The sequence below is a fragment of the Triticum urartu genome, chromosome 2 (assembly GCF_003073215.2).
Source record: "Triticum urartu cultivar G1812 chromosome 2, Tu2.1, whole genome shotgun sequence".
Classification (NCBI taxonomy): Eukaryota; Viridiplantae; Streptophyta; class Magnoliopsida; order Poales; family Poaceae; genus Triticum; species Triticum urartu.
Window position 1 is genome coordinate 439,821,421 of NC_053023.1, and position 23,405 is coordinate 439,844,825.

Here is a 23,405-nt window from a genome sequence, read left to right on the forward strand (position 1 = left end):
GAAGACTTCGTCCCGTGTCCGGATGGGACTTCCCTTGGCGTGGAAGGCAAGCTTGGCGATGCGTATATTCAAGATCTCCCACCATTGTAACCGACTCTATGTAACCCTAACCCTATCAGGTGTCTATATAAACCGGAGGGTTGTAGTCCGTAGGCGATCAACTCCATATACAACAATCATACCGTAGGCTAGCTTCTAGGGTTTAGCCTCCTTGATCTCGTGGTAGATCTACTCTTGTACTACCCATATCATCAATATTAATCAAGCACGACGTAGGGTTTTACCTCCATCAAGAGGGCCCGAACCTGGGTAAAACATCGTGTTCCCTGCCTCCTGTTACCATCCGGCCTAGACGCACAGTTCGGGACCCCCTACCCAAGATCCGCCGGTTTTGACACCGACATTGGTGCTTTCATTGAGAGTTCCTCTGTGCCGTCACAACCAGGAAGGATGCCTCCTCCCGTCTTTAAAGACGGCACCGTTGCTAAGGGAGCCTTGGCTGTCGGCCAAACCCTCCGGCTAGGTGGTTTCCTCATGACCGCCTATTCAGCTGTTGCACCGACGGTGACCTCTCGGGTCATCAAAAGCAACCTACACGTCAGCTCGAAGCTCGTCGAGCAGCTAGATCCAATGGAGCTCTCTTCCGTAAACGAGCTCTTGGATCGCATCGCCGCCCTGGGGGTCGCTACGGATTACGACCAGGTTGGGCTTAAACCCGATCTAAGAGAAATTAACTCTCCCCAAGTCACCCACCACGTTGCCGTGGTAGAGGCGCAGTGTGGCGACCCTTCATCTATTTTAAGGACTAGCTACGTCCGAATTCCCGACTCCTCCAAGCCGGATACCCGCGGAGAGGAGGATGTAACTCAAGACCTGAGCTTAGGATCAGGCAACGGGCTAGATTCGTTGGACAACATCCAAGAATCCAAACTTCAAAGTTCGGAAACTCTTCGGCCTCCGAATCTTGGATTGGGTGAGGTTTCAGATTCAATGACACCCGCCCACCCGAACATAAGCGATCTCTCCCAAATCAGGCAGAAGCCCGAGGAAACAGTACATCATTACTGGGCCAGATTCCTCCTGGTTATGAACAGGATAAAGGATTGCCGCGAGGGAGATGCAATCTCAATTTTCTGCAGTAATTGCACGGACGAGGGAATCCTTAATGCCGTAAGTCGTCGTGATATTACACGCTTCGCTGACTTGGCGTCCATAGTACAAAAATACTGTGCGATGGAAAGCGCCTAGAAAACCGAAATAAAATTTTGGGATAATCCGGCCTTGAATAATAATCCCGTCCGAACTAAGAGGGTGCATCATCATAGGACACCCGGGATAAACACTAAAAAGCCAAAACCCTCTACAGGGCATGGAACCGTACTGGAAAGGTGGCTTGATGGACCCTGTAGAATTCACAGTACAGAGGACGCCACACCAACTCACAGCCTTAGAGCATGTTGGATACTCCGGCAGGTGGCCAAAATTGGTGAGGACCTCTTAATTCTGGAGGCCGCAGAAAGCCAGTCCGAGGACACGAGTACCATTCTCACAGTCTTCGAGACTTTCGCATCAAACAATATGCGAAAAAGAACACTCCGCAGCCTCGCCGAAGTCTATCAAGTTGCAACAATAAATCCATGGAGCGACACTGCTATTACCTTCAATGCAAGTGATGAACCTAGATTCCGAACAGCCCGAGCACCAGCCGCATTGGTCCTCGGTCCCATAGTGGACGGCTTTTGCCTCACCAAGGTGCTCATGGATGGAGGCAGCGGACTGAACCTCATTTATGAGGAAACCCTTCAAAAAATGGAAATAGACTGGAACCGCGTCGAGCGAAGCAGCACAACCTTTAGAGGAATAATCCCCAGTCGGGAAGCGCGCTGCACAGGAAAAATCACACTAGATGTGGTGTTCGGCACGCTGGATAATTACAGGTCCGAAGAAGTCACGTTTCAGGTGGCCCCGTTTAAGAGCGGATATCACGCTTTACTAGGGCGGGAAGCATTCACAATCTTCCAAGCAATACCCCATTACGGGTACATGAAGCTTAAGATGCCCGGGCCGAATGAAATTATCACTCTAGCTAGTGATCCGGACATAGCACTCCGCGCCGAAAACAAGACGGCCGCATTAGCCCTTGAGGCACTATCCGAAGCCTTAGCGGCCGAGGAACTGACTGCGCTGCGCTCCACGGTTAACAGGGATGATGTGATACTCGATAAGAGATCCAAATCCACATCCTTCAAGCCAGCTGACGAAATAGTCAAATTCCAGGTCCATCCAACGGACCCCAATAAAACAGCTTCCATCGGGGCACGACTGAACCCTGATGTAGACGCCGCACTGCGAGAGTTCCTACGAGAGAACTAGGAAATTTTCGCCTGGCACCCTTCAGACATGCCAGGGATCCCACGCAGGCTGGCCGAACACAGCTTAAATATCCTAAAAGGATTCAAACCTGTCAAACAAGCCCTTCGGCGTTTTTCCGAACCCAAGAGACAGGCTATGGGAGAGGAGCTAGCCAAGCTATTGGAGGCCGGATTCATTAGAGACATAAAACATCTGGACTGGCTAGCAAACCTGGTGATGGTACCAAAGAAGGACAAATCCTGGCGCCTGTGTGTCGATTTTAAAGACCTTAACAAGGCTTGCCCAAAGGATCCCTTCCCCCTCCCCCGTATCGATCAAATTATCGATGCCACCGCAGGACACGATTCGTTGTGTTTCCTCGATGCATACTCCGGTTACCATCAAATCAAGATGGCAGAATCAGACCAAGCTGCAACAGCATTCATCACACCATACGGCCCATTCTGCTTCAACACAATGCCCTTCGGGCTAAAAAATGCCGGCGGAACATATCAGCGCATGATCCAAACATGTCTGGCAAACCAGATCGGCAAAACAATGGAGGCGTATGTGGATGATGTGGTCATCAAATCAAGACATGTCGAATCCCTAGTAAATGGCTTGAGGCTTAGATTCGATAACCTCCGACAATATGACATCAAGCTCAACCCAGAAAAATGCGTCTTCGGCGTTCCAGCCGGAAAGCTCTTGGGCTTCATTGTATCCGGTAGAGGAATTGAAGCAAACCCAGCCAAGATCCAAGCTTTGTCACAATTGGATGTCCCAAAGGACCTTAAACAAATACAAAAATTAACCGGGTGCGTGGCGGCTTTAAGCCGCTTCATCTCCCGCTTGGGAGAAAAGGCACTACCCCTCTATCGCCTCCTTCGGCGCACCGAACACTTCGAGTGGACGGAGGCTGCCACGGCCGGACTTGATGAAATAAAAGCCATATTGGCAACAAACCCAGTCCTGGCCGCGCCGAACACCGGTGAACCAATGTTATTGTACATTGCAGCAACACATCAAGTTGTCAGCGCAGTGCTCGTTGTCGAGCGGGAAATGGATGGACACAAATTCCCCCTTCAAAGGCCGGTCTACTACGTATCCACTGTCCTCACTCCATGCAAATCACGGTACCCGCATTATCAAAAGATTGCATACGCGGTATTCATGGCATCCCGGAAGCTACGACACTACTTTCAAGAGTGTTCCATAACAGTAGCCTCGGAAGTACCACTCAACGATATTATCAACAACCACGACGCAACGGGCCGGATTGCAAAATGGGCCATCGAGCTTCTCCCGTTCGATATAACCTATAAGCCACGGCGAGCTATTAAATCGCAAGTTTTGGCCGACTTCGTCGCAGAATGGACGGAGGCCGAGCTCCCTAAAGAGTACGGCACATATTCAAACTGGATTATGCATTTCGACGGCTCCAAAATGTTGGCCGGACTGGGGGCTGGCATCATCCTGACGTCCCCCACAGGAGACACAGTCCAATATGTGCTCCAGATCATGTACATGGATTCCAACAATGCAGCCGAATATGAGGCCCTCCTACATGGTCTCCGGATAGCAGTATCCATGGGTATCCAACGCCTAGAGGTACGCGGGGATTCAAACCTCGCGATATCCCAAATAAATGGGGACTTCGACGCCAAGGACCCAAAAATGGCAGCTTACCGCAACGCCGTCCTAAAAATGTCAGCTCGATTCGAAGGGCTGGAGTTTCACCATATAGCCCGAGAAAACAATCAAGCAGCGGACGTCCTGGCACGCATCGGAGAAAAACGCGATGCAGTCCCCCCCAACATCTTTTTGGAAAGATTGTTTAAGCCATCCGTAGCATGGGAGGGGGAACCCGCAAATAACAGCCCGGACCCAGCCGCACCACTCGACGCCGAACAATCTGACACAATTGGAGGCTCTGCCAATGAAATTACACCTTCAGCCCACGTAATAATGGCGGTCATCGCCCCGTGGACAGAACCATTCCTAGACTACCTTACTAGGCAGGAACTCCCGGAGGACCAAAACGAGGCCCGCTGCATAGTGCGGCGATCTAAAGCCTATAGAGTCCATGAGGGAGAGCTTTATAAGAAAAGCACTACCGGAGTCCTTCAAAGGTGCATCTCCGAAGAGGAAGGGCGGAACCTTCTGGCTGAAATTCATGCCGGACTCGGTGGTCACCACACCGCTGCTCGGTCCCTTGTTAGCAAGGCTTTCCGTACAGGCTTTTATTGGCCGACGGCCCGGGCAGACGCTCAGGACCTAGTCCAACGATGCGCTGGTTGCCAACTTTTTGCCAACCAAAGCCATATGCCACCCACCGCACTCCAAACTATACCCATCACCTGGCCTTTTGCGGTCTGGGGGCTTGACATGGTCGGACCCCTTAAAGGTGGGACCGATAGGAAAAAATACTTACTGGTCATGGTGGATAAATTCACCAAATGGATAGAAGCCAAGCCTGTTAAAACGGCCAAATCCGGACCTGTGATAGACTTCATATTCGGGGTTGTACACCGTTATGGCGTCCCCCACAGCATCATAACCGATAACGGTACAAACTTTACCGCCGACGAGGTAAAACTCTGGTGCAAAACATGGGCATCAAGCTCGATTATGCTTCCGTCTATCACCCACAAACCAACGGCCAGGTCGAACGTGCAAATGGTCTTATCATGAGCGGCATTAAACCCAGACTGGTGTGGTCCCTCAAGGAATCTAACACGCACTGGGTAGAGGAGCTCGACTCCGTGCTATGGGGGCTGCGGACCACGCCAAATCGCACCACCGGATACACACCATTTTTTATGGTGTACGGCGCAGAGGCAGTTCTGCCCTGTGACATAATTCATGACTCACCTAGAGTGTGCATGTACGAAGAAAGAGAAGCCGAGCTCGATCGGCAGGACAACTTGGACGCCCTGGAGGAGGAGCGTGACGTGGCAAAAGCCCGCTCCGCATTTTATCAACAGCAGGCCCGAAGATATCAAAGCAGAGAAGTACGAGCCAAAAATTACAATGTTGGCGAACTAGTTCTACGCCTGCCGGATAAGAAAAAGGACAAACTCAAGCCCAAGTGGGAAGGTCCATTCATAATCGACCAAGTCCTGACTGGCGGGGCGTACCGCCTGCGAGATGCATCGGATAACCGACTCGAGCCAAACCCGTGGAACGCCACCCGTCTCCGAAGATTCTATGCCTAGCGCCGGACTCTGTGTTCGTCTCCTTCCTCTGTCCATTTTTTGCATTTTTCCGTCTTACATTTCTCTCCTTCCCCTCTTTTCTTTTATAGCCCTTAAAGGCTCATCTAGTGACGCGCCACTCGCGCTCATTAAACCTGGGGGCTTCTTTAACAGAAGCTTATTTATACAGGCTTCACGCCCAACACATGCGTCAAACTTCCGCATGTACCTTTTTCTTCACCATTATATGCATCGATATGACTTAAGTTTTGGCCAAGCTGGGTTGCCTGGCTCCTGTGCTTACCCCTACGTTCCCGATTGTTCGGCTAGGTGGTAAAGGGAGCACCTCTGCGATTGTTACTGCCGGGTCAGCCGGATGTGTACCTCAGACTGGGTGAAGCCGAAAGCTAGCGTTCTTAAGGGAATATTTGGTCGGTGAGATAAAAGATGATCCTTTTACTCATTTTATGCGCCCCCAGATGCTTTTTTCTGCGTCTTTTTACGCAGTCCGGACATGCACTTTAGGGCATGCCTCCCAGCGAAAGGAACCCCTAACGGAACTATTCTCTCTGGAAGATGTTTATTACTAACCATGTAATATAACATAACTAGTTGGGCACTTGTCTGATAAAGCACTAATGACCCCTACGCCTGGTCTCCACGCATACCCCGGTTCTTATATAACCGCTATGGTATTCGGACACACTTCGGACCGTCAGGTCCCGAGGTTGAAGCGAAAAGGTCAGCAACGACAAACGATCTACAATCCGGCTAGAAGGCATTACACATGTCAATTCAAAATTACATAGTCATTCTGACTGATTGTATTCCTCTTCTATACCATCTAACAGGCTGTCTAATTTACATTCCTGCTGGGAATACTTTGCGGCTAACTCTACTTGGCCGTATACTAAGCTTACAGGGATCTCCTTCCCGTCAGGCCCCACTGGTCCGACCTCGGCCATGTGGTTTGGGTCAGACTTCGTAAAACGGGTCTTCACCATGGCCCAGGCCTCCCTAGCGCCTTGTCGGCAGGCCGATATCTTCCACAGCGGGAAGCGCCACCGAGCTCCCTTCAGCTTCTCCGCAAGCTCTCCAAGGCCCTCGGGCATGGAGTGGGCAGGCCATAAGGCTTGGGCAACGCCTCGCATCGCCTGCCGAATTCGCTCGTGCAGTTGCATGAGTTCGGGAAGAAGGTCACCCGTAGAACCGGGCATCTCCTCTGCAGGACGACCTGTGAGCATACCTACAGACATTACTCTGTTAGTCGACTTCCTCGCCGAACTCTTTTTTCAAAGTTCGTTCAAGCACTTACTAAATATGCCGCGTCGAAGCTGCTGATTCTCCTTCGTGGAGTCCGACAGCTGGCCACGAACATCTTTAAGTTCGACGTCCAGCCTGGTGTTGGCATCCTGAAGATCATTCTTCTCTCGCCTCACCTTTGTCAACGTACTCTCACCGGCCTTTAGCCGGCGTAAGAGTTGTTGCTTTTCCGGATCGAGTCCGGCGCCATCTGCAACATGATTTGTCAGATTTGCACCCACACCGCACAATACTAATCTTTCGAAGTGTATCTTACCTGAGGGGGTCTCTTTGGGCTCCCCTGCTGTGGCTAGTGCGGCCTCTAGTTGGGCCTTGCACTTTTCCAGCTCCTGGGATAGTACAGTATTCTTCTCTGTAAGAACCTGCATATTAAATGATCCTTAAATCAGTTGCTCTAACTGTTTCAAGTCTCGGGGGCTACTGGTATATATATTTGACCAAAATTTTCTTACCCGTATGTCTTTTACATACTGCTCCGTGGCTCTGGCTAAACCATTTTGAGCGGCATGGAGGTACGCATCTCCTGAATTAAAGGCATCTAAAGCCTCTTGGGAGAAACAAGCGTCGCGTAGAACTGTCCGGCGATGCCTGTGGTTCATGGCACTCTCCACTTTAGAATTTGTGGCAGACATCCTGTCCGCATCCTCTGTCGGAGGAGCGTCCGGTGCGCGCCTTGTGCTCGCCTCCGCTTCCTGGCCAGACGTTGGAGCCTGGCTGGTGGAGGCGCGATTGGCAACCTCTCCGGATGTAGTCCGGCGAGGTCTCTTCGTTCTGAAGATAGCACGAACGTTAATATGCCCTGACAGAATAACACCAGGGAAACAGAGGGTGCGCTATACCTTTGCGCCGGCATCTCAGTCTGGACTACGTTCCTTTTTGCCCCACGGGGCCCTGCGGCCCCTCGTTGGCTAGCCGCCGCAGGTTCGGCCTCCTGCCTCGGAAATCTCCCCTGCAAAACACGGTTGTCGTCAGAAACACCAGAATACGTGAGAGTGGAATCTCTCTCAAGGGAATGAGACTCCGGTTTCTGTCACCTGGGAGGCTGGGATTAACCCTGGGTAATCAACCGTGATGGCTACCAAGGTATTGTCCTTGCTTAGCTGATGGAACACCCCGTCGATAAGCTCCACCGATATGTCTGAATCCTCTTCGGAGTCCGGATCGAGGGACCGTTCTGGGTCCTCGGGCTGTGGAGGGCAGCTGTTTATATCCTTTACCACCTGTCGCAGTTCCTGCATTGAAGTCGTTAGACTACATATCTAACCGTGGGAGTATAAAACAAACGGGCAAGCGCAATTATTCACTTACCCAACTTGGAGGATCGTACATAGTAAATCCGGCCTACGGATTGACGCGGAGGAATTCCTCCTTTTCTCCCTTGTACAAAGAGGACAAGATCTTTACTAGGGCGGCAGCTGAGGCCGGCCCCTTACGACCGTAACGTGTGGCGTCATCCTCCCCGTTGAAATCCCACATGGGGTGGCCTCTATATTGAAGCGGCTGCACCCCCCGCATAATGCATGCGGCCATGACTCCAATCATGGTTAGTCCGGAATGAGCCAACAGTCTTATCCGGCCCATCAGGTAAAGGACGTCTCTGTCGCTTTCTCTCTGAGAGCTCCGCGGACGCCAGCTCAAGCGTTTCTTCAATGGAGCACTGTTGAACTTAGGGAGACCGGCCCGGATAGGGTCCGGTAGCGGGACGTCATCTATATAAAACCATTCCGAAGGCCAGTCCTCGGATGCCTTCTTTGGGGTTCCAGATAGGTATCCGGTCCCGGCGATGCGCCATACTTCGGCTCCGCCCACTTGGTATATAGACCCCTTTTGAGAACGGGGCACCAGGCAGAATAACCTCTTCCACAGCGCGAAATGAGCCTCCACGCCTAAAAATAGCTCGCAAAGGGCGACGAAACCCGCAATATGCAATACGGAGGCGGGCGTGAGATTGTGCGGCTGGAGGCCGTAGAACTCCAGAAGCCCGCGGAGAAATGGATGAATTGGAAATCCCAATCCCCTTATTAGATAAGGGACGAGGCACACCCGCTCTCCTTTAGAAGGATTGGGGGTGCTCTCCGCTTGTTTTCCGCCATTATAGGTGGCGAGACCGGCTCGGACTGGGACCATGTATGCCTGAGGGAGAAATCCCTTGGCCTGAAGTGACGCTAACTCGCTATGCGGGATGGTGCAACTCTCCCAGTCCCCGGGTTTGGGACCGGAGGGGCGAGGGGAGGAGCTGCGACGGCTGGTCATGTTGGAATGGACCTTTGCTGGAAGAGCTCTGATGATAACTCGCAGAAAGGAGAAGATGTGGTTTGGACTTAAATCCCCATCCCGTTAAATAGGCGGCTCGTTTATACGGCTAGGAGTGTGGAGGTAAAAACACCCCGGCTTTTCGCATTCGTTTGAACACGTGGAAGACGGCCATTATTGGGCGTGGAAGCCGAGGAGCACTACATTACAAAAATCGGACATTATTCCTACAGGTACACAAGATTTGGAGAAGAACCCGCCTTGCAATGCCGAACAATCTGCGCGCCGGACTCATCGTCATTGAAGCCTGGTTCGGGGGCTACTGAGGGAGTCCTGGGGGGGTGTTTGGGTAGCCGGACTATACCTTCAGCGGACTCCTGGACTATGAAGATACAAGATTAAAGACTTCGTCCCGTGTCCGGATGGGACTTTCCTTGGCGTGAAAGGCAAGCTTGGCGATGCGGATATTCAAGATCTCCTACCATTGTAACCGACTCTATGTAATCGTAACCCTATCCGGTGTCTATATAAACCGGAGGGTTGTAGTCCGTAGGCGATCAACTCCATATACAACAATCATACCGTAGGCTAGCTTCTAGGGTTTAGCCTCCTTGATCTCGTGATAGATCTACTCTTGTACTATCCATAGCATCAATATTAATCAAGCAGGACGTAGGGTTTTACCTCCATCAAAAGGGCCCGGATCTGGGTAAAACATCGTGTTCCCTGCCTTCTGTTATCATCCGGCCTAGACGCACAGTTCGGGACCCCCTATCCGAGATCCGTCGGTTTTGACACCGACAGCGACGCTCTACGCCGTTCTTCCTCTTAGGGCGTTGTCGTAGCATATGGGTGTTTAGTTCTCCCGGTGCTCGTTGCTGGTAGCGTAGTTGTGTGCGTTCTACGTGTGCCGGATATCTCGGGATCGGCTTTGTAAGAGGGCTACCACATCATCCTGTATCGTTGGGCCGTGTATTTCTTTAAATGTTGCTTTATTTATTAAGAGGATGAAAGCCTGTTACAAGAAAGATACTCACGTGCTGGTTGTCCATTGAAGCCATCTGGCAAAAGAATACACTTCGCAAGTACTTGCCGTGGGGATATGCATGTATAGAGATACTTCAAATTGGCAGTGCTAGTATCTAAGAGTCGGCTATTACCCGCGCCAATTTCCTTTTTCTTTTCTGTGTCGAATTGGTCGACACAACATGAGTTGAAACTTGAAAGGTACGTAGTAGTCGCAACGAAACCAACTACTGTACTTCGAGTCCACGTGTTGAGAGTGGGCGTGCTCGTGGCTAGACGTGGGCCCACCGTTTCATCATGGGTACGATTTGAGTGAACGTATGGTCTGGTCTGTCCATCCTTGTCGTATTTAACAAGTTACCACCACTGAGCGATATGTGGGTCTGAGTACACATCGACGACCGATGAATCTCGCATGGAGCTCCATCCAGGCATCATTTTCCTCGATTGTGTCGCCGTCCAAACTTAACCCCGTACATCGAACAGTTGATGACTGTCAGCCTGTCCTAATGTAGGAGTAGTACTACTGTACCAGTAGTACGTGCATGCACGTACCCCGTCGTATAATTAACTGATCAAGGAAGCCGGCAAATATGAAGCATGGGCGCCGGCCAACGAAATTGTCAGCCTAAAGCAGCCATAGCAGCAAATATTATGGACCTATAGCTGACGATGACGCCCATCATGGTAAAGCGACCGATTAATGTGCGCCGTTTATCTTGTTTGGACCGACTGTGCCGATCTGACAGAGTCTTTGCTCGCCGTCGGCTCCACCTACCGACTGGTGCTGTCGCAACAACCCTAGAACAAACAGAAATAACAATGGAACCCGAAGAGGGCAAAACTACATCGATTTGGTTGCTTTGGTCGACGTTACTAAGGGCAATGGTATCTAGTGGCCTGAGTCGAGCTCAACAAGTGTTGTTTTAATCTAGTAGCACTCACTCGAATCCAAATTAATCATCGCAGCTTCAGAGTGCTACATAGCTCGTGCCTTACAATGGAGTATAAATATTCTAATACGTTAGCCTGTGATTTACTTATCCATATTAATATGATTGTATAGATAAATGTTTATTAAATCGTGTCCGTGATTTATCTATCTAAAATATATTTTAAGATTTTATTTTGTAATCACTTATTGGCTTATCAAAGGAGACATAAGGTTCTCTGGTAAGTCAATAAAAGATGAGATACTTAAGGCAGTTTTGAAGGAATTATGTTCAGAAAAAAGGATGGAAGTCGGACGAAGCACTTCGCCTGATAGGAAAAGGAACATGGTTTCTCTTTTATGTAGTAGAGATAGAGACGATGAGTTAAGCGGGCCTTATTTTTATCTGAAATTGCTTTCACATGACATTTTCTTATCACACGCTGCTACGACAAGACAATAAATATATGATGCATGTTATGGCCCATAGATTGCGACAAAGATTCATCATACGAACAACAGTATTCTTCCTATTAGGACTATTTTGTAGCATGGAAAGCCTTGCCTAGTCATATAAAAACTTGATTTGAGCATCTTCTTCGGCTTATAGAAGATCTATTTTATTTGATATTCATTTGGACTCACCTCCAACGCAAATGCTGAAAAACGCTTATTGTGAGACAAGCAACATGGATGTCCGAGCATAAGGGATTTAATTTGTCATCTAGGCGTGGCTCCACAGGACGCAATCCCTCACGGCACCTCTCTCCTACCTCTCTTGAGAGTCTCCACCTCTCCTGAGCGCCGGCGGCCACTCCGGCGCCGACGGCCACCCCCTCCCCGCCGCCCACCACTCCGGTGCTGGCGTCCACCGCCTCTCTGACTCCGCTCCCCTCCTCTCCCATCGGCCTGCGATGGCCTCGCGGGTTTCTCTCTCCGGATCGGCGGCGTCCTCGAGCTCTTCCACTCCGGTGCGCCCCTCGCCCCCGCCCCCGCCCCCGCCCCCGCAGCGTCCTCCGCTCTGCTCGCTGCTGGTGCTCCCTGATGTGCTTGGAACGGTGTTCGGGCCAATCATGCAGGGGGGAGCTCTAGTGTGCGTCCTCCGCCGCGGCCGGCAGCTGCATCCGGCTGGCAGAGGCCGGGTCGGAGGCCCCGGAGTTCGTCGTCTCCTTCCCTCCCGCCCAACGCCGCCGCTTCGTCCTGACGTTTCCCTCATCCAGGCCGCCGCGGTTGAACATCCCGGCATGTCTCCATGGCTGCTGCTACAACTGTGGCGACGACGGCCACATCTCGAGGGAATGCTGGAAGAAGATGGTCTGTGTGCGTTGTGGCGGCGAGGGCCACATCGCCAGGGAGTGCAGGTTGCCGCGGGACTCTTCGTCGTCGGGTGGCGGGCGCGTTCGGCCGGCGGTTGGGGCCCGCAGCTCCGATGGTCTGCCGTCGGCGCCAGCCCAGGGGCGCGGAGGCCTCAATGAGGTGGGTGCCCTGCGCGCGGTGGTTCCTACGCCGTCGGGCTCCTTGCGGACTGCGGGCACTACGCTCCCCCTCCCGCCCTCGGCCTCCCCAACTTGGGGCGGTAAGGGTTGCTCGGACTCGTCGGTGGCAAGCGTGGCGGGGCCAGGGTTCTCGGTTCCGTTCGCTGGTCCGGTGGACGTGTCGGCGCCGTTTGGCCCGGCGGCGCCAGATGTGGAGGTGGACTGCTGCTTTCTGGAGGCTTCGGACGACCTGCGGCGGATGGAGCTAGACCTGGCGCGGGCGGTCGTGGTCACCATCACTGGTTCACGGCCGCCGGTGGACCTGGCCGACAGGGCGGCAGCGCTTCATGCTGAGTTTGGCATCGGCCCGGATGACATGTCCATTCGCCCTCTTCCTAGAAGATTTCCTTGTCCTTTGTGAACATCCCATCATCAGGCAGCTCATGGACGATCGCGGGCACGCCCCTGGCCAGGGCTTTGTTCTCTCTCTCTCTCTCCGGCTGTGGATGCGCTAGGCGCAGGCAACATGGGCGGTTCTTCCTTTCCTCGTCCCGCTGGAGCTTCGTGGAGTGCCGGCCCATGCCTGGATGCGGTGCACGGTGGAGGTCGTGCTCCGGGGATGCAGCTTCATGGTGCAGGTGGAGGAGCGCACGGCCCAGCGCTTTGACATGGTGGGGTTCAGAGTGTGGCTGAAGACGGCGGACCCACGTAAGATCCCCCAGCGGCGCCTTCTATTCATCCCGAAGCCGACGGATATCCAGGGCGCCCCGGCCGCGCTTTGGTACCCAGTGGACATCAGGCTGCTTGCCCCTCCGGTCAGGGCTGAGTCGGGTGTGGACGGCACTCTGCCCCCGCCGCCGCCCCCGCCATTGCCGCCGTCTGGCGGCTCCCCAGACGGCGAGGCTTCCGGGAACTCTGGTCAGGCCAGGCCGGTGTGTGCTGCGGGTGGTGGTGCTCCGGAGACCGCGCCTGGGCGGGCGCCGGCGGATCCACCGGTGAGAAGGGTGGCTCACGTGGAGGTGCCAGGGCCGGCGTGTACGCCGGTGAGGAGGTCGCACAACGGTGGAGTGCTTCAGGAGGAGCGTGACAACGTGCCTAGCCCGCTTTCCAGCTACGCTGCAATCGTCACTGGTGCAGCTCCCATCAGCCAAAGTGAGGTTGGACCGCGGATGCTTTTGACCGGTCTTGAGTCGAGTCCCGTTGCGCCGTCATCTTGCGGTTCAAACCAGGTGGAGACCGAGCCAGATTGTGGGGGAGCCGCGGCAAGTGGGCAGCAAACCCCGCATTCAGTTTGCCGGCCAACCAGACTCACGCAGGAGGTGGGCCTGCCCGGTCGCTGCTTGACAAGACTAGCCGGGGAGCATGCTTGATGCCGACAAGAGAGGAGCAGGATGTGGAAAATCAGTTCGGGATGGGCGGGCTGCAAGTGGGAGTCGCTACTGATCCCGATGCAGGAGCATGAAAGTGACATTGGGGGCACGCCACCCCATGGGTAGAATGAGGAAGGCAGCGCCCACTTGCTGTCTCCCGGACAGGATAGGATGCTGCCGGAGGAGGACCCAGCGGGCGCATCTTTTGATGATGCCAGGGCGGACAACTTTTGCTCATTGGATCACGAGGACGCAACCACTCATGTTTGCATGCATGTGGGGGATTGGATCTGCGTGAGCCTGTTGGACGGCTTGGACGGCCTCACCCGCCCGCAGCTGATTGGTGGAGGGCCATGCAACTCATGCATGTCGGCCGGCCAACGCGTCACCCTTGACGAGCTTTGTGGTGAACTGAAAAAGGCTCTGTCGCCGTTGCTGCGCAGTAGGCCATCTGAGGTGAAGGACGGGACTAGGAGGCGGCCTAGGAAGAAGCGTGAGCCCATTTCCAATCCGAGGTGAAGTGTGCGCCTTGCCAGGGGTGTGGGACGTGGTTTCAATGCTTCAAAGCAGCAAAATGTCCTAATCCGAAAGCTCTGTCTGGCCAATGAAGGCGAGTTCATTAGCGATGAAGCGCTGCAGACGTATGCAAAGCTGTTCGAGCAGCCGTTATCCGATGGCCATATAAGGGTGATCCTTGCTCTGTTTGGATGGGATGCCTCGGCTCTACCCATGTTTGAGCAAAATGCGGTAGAGACGGGCCAGCGCTAAGGCTGCTCCGTGGTGGTTCCTTATAGGTTGTTTAAATGAATGTTGCTCCTTTCAAGACGCTAGTGTGGAATGTGCGAGGCCTCAATAACCCCGCACAATGTAGTGCCATATATCAGGTGGTAGCGGCGGCAAAACCGAGCATAGTATGCTTCCAAGAGACAAAGTTAGAGGTTGTAACTGTGGAGCTGGTGACTCAATGCCTCGGGAATGAATTTGAGAGTTTCTTTTACTTGCCAGCAATAGGAACAAGGGGAGGAATTCTCCTTGCATCGGATGCTTCGGTGGTAGCTATTTCGAATCCGCATTACACAGAGAATGCCTTAACAGCCCTAGTCAAGCATTTGGGTGGAGCGCAATGGTGGGTAACCGGTGTCTATGGACCGCAGCATGATGATGAAAAGATTGCCTTTATGCAAGAATTGGTGGACATTTGGGAACTCATAGCCGGACCATGGATGGTGCTGGGCGATTTCAACCTCTTGGTAAATCCAGAGGACAAAAACAACTCTCTCATCAATAGGCGGATGATGGCGCGCTTTCGGGCAAAGCTCAACTTCCTAGAGCTGAAGGAAATCTACCTCAATGGTAGGAGATATACATGGTCGAATGAGAGGGAGCGTGCAACTTTGGAGCGAATTGATCGCGTTTTTGCCACTACGTCTTGGGAAGACTTGTACCCAACGTGTCAACTCACCGCGTTGGGTATGGCCGTGTCTGATCATTGTTCGCTGCTCTTGGACCTGAATGCCGACTTGTGCATGAGACGGAGGTTCAAGTTTGAAACATTCTGGACCAAGGCAGAAGGTTTCATGCAAACGGTGCAGGATGCGTGGAGCTCAGTCTCAAGCAAGGGAAACCCTTATGTTGTGCTCGATGCGAAGCTGAGGGCAACGACAAAGAGCCTAAAGAAATGGAGTGATCGCTGGATAGGAAACGTTAAACTTCAGATTGGAATAGCTATGGAGGTCATTTTCCGGTTGGACAAGGCGATGGAATCAAGGCCGCTGACGGAGCAAGAGGGTGCACTTCGAAAGCTGCTAAAAGGAAAGTTGTTGGGGCTGTGCTCACTGGAGCGTACCATCGCATGACAAAGGTCAAGAATCCTCGTTCTCCGAGAGGGAGATGCAAACACCAGCTTCTTCCACCAAAGTGCGTGTCATAGACAGAGGAGAAACATGATGACTGTGGTTCGGCATGGTGATAGAGTAGCCACTGGGTAGGAGGAAATCGCCAGCGAGGTTGACGACTACTTCTCCAATGTGTTTGGGGGCGCGCCAGAAAGAGATCACACTCTTGATTTGGACAGAATCCGGCTACCAACAAGAAACTTGGATCACCTTGAAACCCCGTTCTCCGAGGAGGAGGTGGAGAAGATAGTGAAATCTATGCCACTCGACAAAGCGCCGGGGCCAGATGGATTCACTAGTCGTTTCTATGCCGCGTGCTGGAGCATAATTCGTGAAGATTTCATGCGGGCATTGGGAGCTTTCTACCAAGCGGACATGAGAGGTTTGGCCGTGCTAAACAAGGCAATTGTGGCTTTGCTGTCAAAAAAGGATGGAGCCATGGATATCAAGGATTATAGACCAGTTAGTTTGGTGCATGGGGTGATCAAAATCTTCGACAAAGTCTTGGCTACTCGACTTTCCACTGAGCTACCACTTCTTGTGGGAAATCACCAAAGTGCATTCGTCAAGGGACGATCAATTCATGATAACTTCATGCTGGTGCAATGCACTGCGAGGCATCTCCATGCCCTTCGGGAGCCGGCGGTTATGCTCAAATTGGATATCTCAAAAGCATTCGACTCGGTGCAATGACCATTCTTGGTGGAAGTGATCAAGGCCATGGGCTTTGGACCTCGCTGGGTGGACTGGATGTATGGGTTACTCTCGACATCATCCACTAGAATCATGGTGAATGGAACACCAGGAAGGCCAATCTTGAATCAAATTGGGCTGAGGCAGGGCGACCCAATATCTCCTATGCTATTTATCATGATCATGGAGCCATTGCATCACATGTTTGAGCTCGCGACTTCGAGGGGCATGCTTGCTCCTCTAGCAAGATCTGTGATGAAACATCGGTTGTCAATGTTCGCCGACAATGTGGTTTTCTTCACCAAGCCGAATGAGCTAGACCTACGCACTTGTGCGCTGCTGCTAAAGACCTTTGGAGAGGCATCGGGCCTCAAGATAAACCTTGCAAAAAGTGCAGCATTCCTGATTAGATGCTCGGCCAAAATGGTGGAAATGGTGGAGCGGACCTTTGGCTTCCCTACCGGATCTTTCCCTTGCAAGTATCTGGGGCTGCCACTCACCCTTAGAAAGTAGTCCGCAGTGCAACTTTTGTATCTTGTGGATCAGTTGGCGGGTGCGCTGCCGAAGTGGAAGGCAACCAAGATGTCCAAGAGTGGAAGGCTACTGCTGATTCAATCGGTTCTATGCGCAATGCCATTGCACGCAATGCTCGCGCTTGATTTGCCAAAGAAAATGAATGCTGCTTTGAACAAAATTTGTCGTGGTTTTTTGTGGAGTGCCGACTCGACTGCACATGGTGGAAGCTGCGCCGTCGCCTGGGAGAAGGTATGCTTGCCAAAGTGGGCGGGGGGGGGGGGACTTGGCATCCCAAATCTTCAGTGGCTAAACATCGCTCTTCAAGCACGACCGCCGTGGTTGCAAAAGTTTGACAACGAGCGACCCTGGGCAGAATTCCAAATCCAAGTTCCGAATGCTGCTCGTCAACTAGTTCACTCTGCGGCGAGGCTAGTTGTGGGAAATGGCCAGAGCATCATGTTTTGGGAAGATAGATGGCTAGATGGGTACTGTGTCGCTGATATTGCTCCCAACATCTATGCCCACGTGTGGCCCCGAACGAGGAAAACCTGGTCGGTTGCCAGGGCACTTCACGATAATGCTTGGGTGAGGGACATGGACCCTGAGGTAAACACCGAAACCTTGCATGAGTACCTCACATTGTGGACATGGGTAGCCGGCATAACGATGGATCAGACAAGGCAGGATGAAATGGTGTGGTCCTGGGAGACGAACGGCATATACACCACGCGATCAGCTTACGCGACAAAGTTTTGGGGAAGAGAGGTGGAGCAAACGGCATAATTCGCATGGAAAGCTAGGGCTTCGCTACACCGCCGATTCTTCGTGTGGTTGGACCTGCAAAATAGATGCTGGACATCTGGCCGTTTGTCAAGGAGAGGCCTGGATCACCAAGATAATTGCCCGATGTGCCACCATGAGGAGGAAAGCACCGACCACCTGTTCATTCGATGCGTCTTTATCAGGCAACTTTGGGCTGTGATCTTCCAAGCCATGGACATGCCATGTTGGGTGCCCACGATGAATGACACGCTCGCTGGTTGGTGCACGACCCAAAGCACTAGCGAGACCCACAAGAGAGTGCTCAATGCTTTTCGTGTTTTAGCCATGTGGGAGATTTGGAAGCACCGCAATGTAATTGTGTTCGAGGGTGCCTCTCCATCGGTGACCCATGTGCTTCGTCGCTTCACGGAGGAAGCCCGGAATTGGAAGCAAGCGGGTTTACTTAAAGGTGATCTTGCCGGCTTGCTTAGCCGGGCGGAACGACGGGCGAGCATGACAAGTTAGCTTATGAGAAAGTAGCAAGTAGGGTGGAGGTGGTAATGTTGTGCATGTAACTATCGTGTAATAACATTGTGGAGGGCTCTTTCACCCCTCTCCTTCTTAATATATATAGTACGCACACTCGTGCGTATTCAAAAAAAAGACAAGCAACATCCAACTTCAACCTGGCGGCCTCGAAAGTCGCGAGAGTTATGTCTCGCTCACTGCGTTACTGCACCTCCGGCTCGCCTCTTGTGCGATGCTAGTGGACTGGCCCAGTACCATAGCTGCATCTGCGTGAGTTTTTTCACTCTGTGTTTTTCTTGTTCAGCTTTCACTCTTTGCGTCATTTTTGTTTGCCTTTTTATTATTTTATTCAGATTTCTTTTGTTTTCTTTGTTATTTCTTTGATTTTCATGGTTTTCTGAGTTTTTTTTTTAACACTGGTCTACTATTTTCATAAATATTGTAAACTTTCCAATATATTGGGAACATTTTTTAAACATGTTTTACATTTTTCAAAATATATGTTTTGATCTCTACATTTTTCCATATAAATTTTACATTTTTGTAAATTTCTAAAAAATGTACATGCTTAACATTTTGAAATACATGATTAACATTTTTTAAAATAAATATTTAAGAACATTTCTTCGAATACGTGTCAAACATTTTCGAAAGACACGTTGAAACATTTTTTGAATGATACAGAATATTTATTTAAACTATGTGTGCATTTTTTACACTGTATAAACATTCTCTTAGATCGTGACAAATATATTTTTGAAACTTGTGATGATTTGTTAAAATGTGAATTACATTTTTCTAAAGAATCAAACATTTTGTTTTGAGTTGCGCGAACATTTTTTGTACATTGTATAGAACTTTCCAGAAATGACGCGTACATTTTTTGTAACGCATGAACATTTTTAAATGCCATGACCACTTTTATTTAATGCTATCAACATTGTTTAAAAATTTACACTAACAAAATATTTACATTGCAAATTCGTGGTGAACATTTTAACATATGTATTTATATTGAACAAAAATTGGTTTACATGTACATGTGTGATTATGTGTCGGCCCATTAAGGGCGTCCTTGTAACGAGATGTGCTTCTGTTTCTCTGTGGGCGAGAAACAACCGCTCCCATTCCTATTAGAGATATTTTGTAATCGTTAGCCTGATATAGTCAAGCAAAGAACTCACATCTTTTTGGGCTTAAAGTATATCTATTATATTTGGATATTCATTCGGACGACCCATGTTCATCTCAAATGCTAAAAAGTCGCTTACTGCAAGATGAAACCTATTTTATGTTTAGCCTTATGGCGTTATTTGCTATTCCCTCCGTCCAAAAATATAAGAGTATTTTTGACACTACATTAATATAAAAAATGCTCTTATGCTAGGGGACGGAGGGAGTAGTATTTCTCAACTTGGCGCACACCACTCGGTCCTGGGCTCGGTCCATTTTCTTTTGCTTTACTCGTTTGTTTTCGTGCGTCAACTAAATGCAGTGCTGTCCGCGAGCTGCTATTCATTTCCGATTTTGGGAAGCGTCTAGATGCTTCCCAGATGGTTTTCTTTTATGTTTCCTTCCATTTTTCCTTTCTCTTTTTTGATTTGTTTTAATTTTCGAGTTTCCTTTTTTAAATCTGTGATTTGTTTTTCAAAATCATGAATTTTCTCTAGTTCATTAACTTTTTCAAATTCGTGAACAAATTACTAATTCACAAATAATTTTTTTAATTCCTATTTTTTTATTTGTGAATATTTTAGAAATTCGTGAATATTTTTGAAAATATGTGAAGAATATTAAAATTCACCAATAATTGTAAATTTTGGGAACCTTTTTCAAATTCGCATTCAAATATGAAATTTGTTAACTTTCCAAATTCATAGATTTTTTTTGTAATTCCCGAATAATTTTCAAATTTGTGAACTATCTTCAAATTTATGAATATTTTTTGAAATCAATGAAAATCTTCAAATTCAGAAACATTTTTCTAATTTGTGAACCTTTTTTTTCAAGTTCATGAACATTTATTTTAATTTATGAACCTTCTTTTCAAATTTGTGATTTTTTTTCAAATTCTTGAAGTTTTTTTTAATTATTTTTTTCTAGAAAACTGATTGTCCAAGGGTAGTTCTTTTCATAGAGCCAGTAGCTTATGAATGTTTTTTCTGCACACTACACCAGCAACTCACGACGGGCGAGCGGGTGAGCGAGAAGTTTGTGCTGTGATGTGTCAGCCTAGGTGAACGTTATGGGTGCTAAGCAACTAGCCGGCGCTGAAGGCCCCGTATAGGAGTTCTAAGGCGGAAGTCCCGCTCGTCCTCAGAAAAGTACTAATAACGGGAGACAGAAAAATAGAGATCCAATCTAGGGGGGCTCCCTCTCTCCCCGGAGGGCCAGGGAAGAAGAAGGAGAGGGGCCATCCCGCCTCTCCCTCGGTGGCGCTGGGACGCCACTTGGGACATCTTCGTCATCGCCATCACCAATAACTTCCTCTTCGTTCTCACGGTGATGCGTGGGTAGTTCATCCTCGGGGCTGAGAGTATGCACTAGTAGGTATGTGTTCCATTTTTGTCTCCCATGTTCTTGAAAGATTCCGAACTTGATTGTATCATGATATTTTTTTAATATAGTTGGACCATATGATGCTTCCTCCTCCATTATTTTTCGGCTCATAGAGTCTTGCTTCTTGAAGTTTCTTTGTGTTGGATAAAAAAATTGGATTTGAGATTACAATATGAATGCCTAGTATAACTTGCAGATGCCTGTGGTGACATTGGTGTTGGGAAACGTAGTAGAAAAAAAATTGCCACACGAACACCCAGGAACAATATGAAAATGCATAAACGGTTTGGATCATGATCGTTATGGACTCCAGAGTGCAGCAGAAGTAGACGAGTCGGTGTAGATCGTACTTGGAGTCCTTCAAACCGTCGATGGACGATCCCGCTGACCGTCCACGAACGATTCCTCCAACGGAAGTGTAACATCCCGATGTTCGGAATGTTTAGGGAAAAGTTTCTAAAAAGCAGGGCCAGAAAATTTCTTTTGTTTTATTTGGTTATAAAAGCTCGAATTGAGTTTTGATTGGAGGTTTTAATTTGATTAAATGTGCGCTTAAATTAATTTTTTTGTTCTATTCTTTTAACTGGATTTTATTTTTGTCTTCGCCATATTTAAATTTGAGATTTTGCACTTTCTAGGATTTCTTAGTTCATTTGATATGTGTTCGAGGTTTTAATTCCGTTATAGATTTTACTTCCCTAAAAGGTAATCATTTCTTTTTCTCTTGTCAAATTATGTGCTGAATTGCCTAGCCCAACACATCTCTCTCTTATTCTCGTGAGTGTCGTGCGTACGACTATCTATGGGACCGGCAATGGCCCCTTTGCGGTTCAACTAGGGAAATCGACGAGCACAAAGAGCAGATCTGGTAATCAACAAAGAGATTTACCCAGGTTCGGACCGCTGTGAAGCATAAAACCCCAGTCATGTTTGTTGCATTTGATGTGTTTATGCTTAGTTACAAGGTGCGCAACTTGCCGGCAGGAGTGCGCGGGAAGTGCAGCTACGCGTGCAAATAAGCAAAGTTCTGACCTTTGTAGAGGTGGCCATGGGCCTCCTTTTATAGGGAAAAGGGTCACCACAGTGGTAAAATGGTCTTTACATAAGGTAAATAGTGGCTATAGTGTCAAATACCAAAATTTGACGGGTTAGGACAAATGCGTTAAATGTGCCGTAACGTGTCATGCTGGTGAAGTTTGCCGGCAAGGATCATCTCTCCTTCGGTGTCGTTCATCCAGCTACCTTTTATTATCTTGACACGCTGAAAGCACAAGTGCTCCCTGGGTGGTTTTGGTAATTAATGTCAACATATCTCTTGTTGGACTAACACTTTTACCTAGTATGTTTCAGATAAGTTCAACAATGGAGTGGCATTGACTAGAGGATGTGGAACCCCTTCAAGATGCTAAGGACAAAGGATTGGCTCAAGCTTCAAGATCAAGACTCTACATTTTCTATTTTAGTGATCCAATATCACATTGAGTCTATAGGAAAAGCCAATACTATCAAGAGGGGATGAGGTGTTGCTTAATGGCTTGCTTGCTCAAAGTGCTTAGTGATATGCTCCAAAACCCTCAACTACCTTCCCACATCCACATATGACCTAAACCAAAAGTCAAACTCGGCCCCATCGACTCTATCTATCCGGCGCCACCGAGTTTCAGATGTCATAGCCACTGCCACAAACCCTAGCAAATCGGTTTCACCGATAGGGATCTCAGTCTCACCGAGATGGGATTGTAATCTCTCTGTGTATGTCCATTACCAAAATCGGTCTCACCGAGTTTGAGCAATCGATACTACCGAGATTACAATGCAAACTCTCTGGTTAGCTTATTACCAAAATCGGTCCCACCGAGTTTATGTAATCGGTCTCACCGAGTTTGCCTGACCAACTCTCTGGTTAGCTTATTACCAAAATCGGTCCCACCGAGTTTATGTAATCGGTCACCCCGAGATTATGTTATGCCCTAACCCTAACCATATTGGTCCTACCGAGTTGCATCTCAGTCCCATCGAAAATCCTAACGGTCACTAGGTTTGCTGAATCGGTTCGACCGAGTTTAACCATTCGGTCCCACCGAGTTTGGCAAATTGTGTGTAACGGTTAGATTCTGTGTGGAGGCTATATATACCCCTCCACCCAATCTTCATTCATGGAGAGAGCCATCAGAACATACCTACACTTCCAATACACATTTTCTGAGAGAGAACCACCTACACTTGTATTGAGGTCAAGATATTCCATTACAACCATATGAATCTTGATCTCTAGCCTTCCCCAAGTTGCTTTCCACTCAAATCTTCTTTCCACCAAATCCAAATCCTGTGAGAGAGAGTTGAGTGTTGGGGAGACTATCATTTGAAGCACAAGAGCAAGGAGTTCATCATCAACACACCATTTGTTACTTCTTGGAGAGTGGTGTCTCCTAGATTGGCTAGGTGTCACTTGGGAGCCTCCAACAAGATTGTGGAGTTGAACCAAGGAGTTTGTAAGGGCAAGGAGATCGCCTACTTCGTGAAGA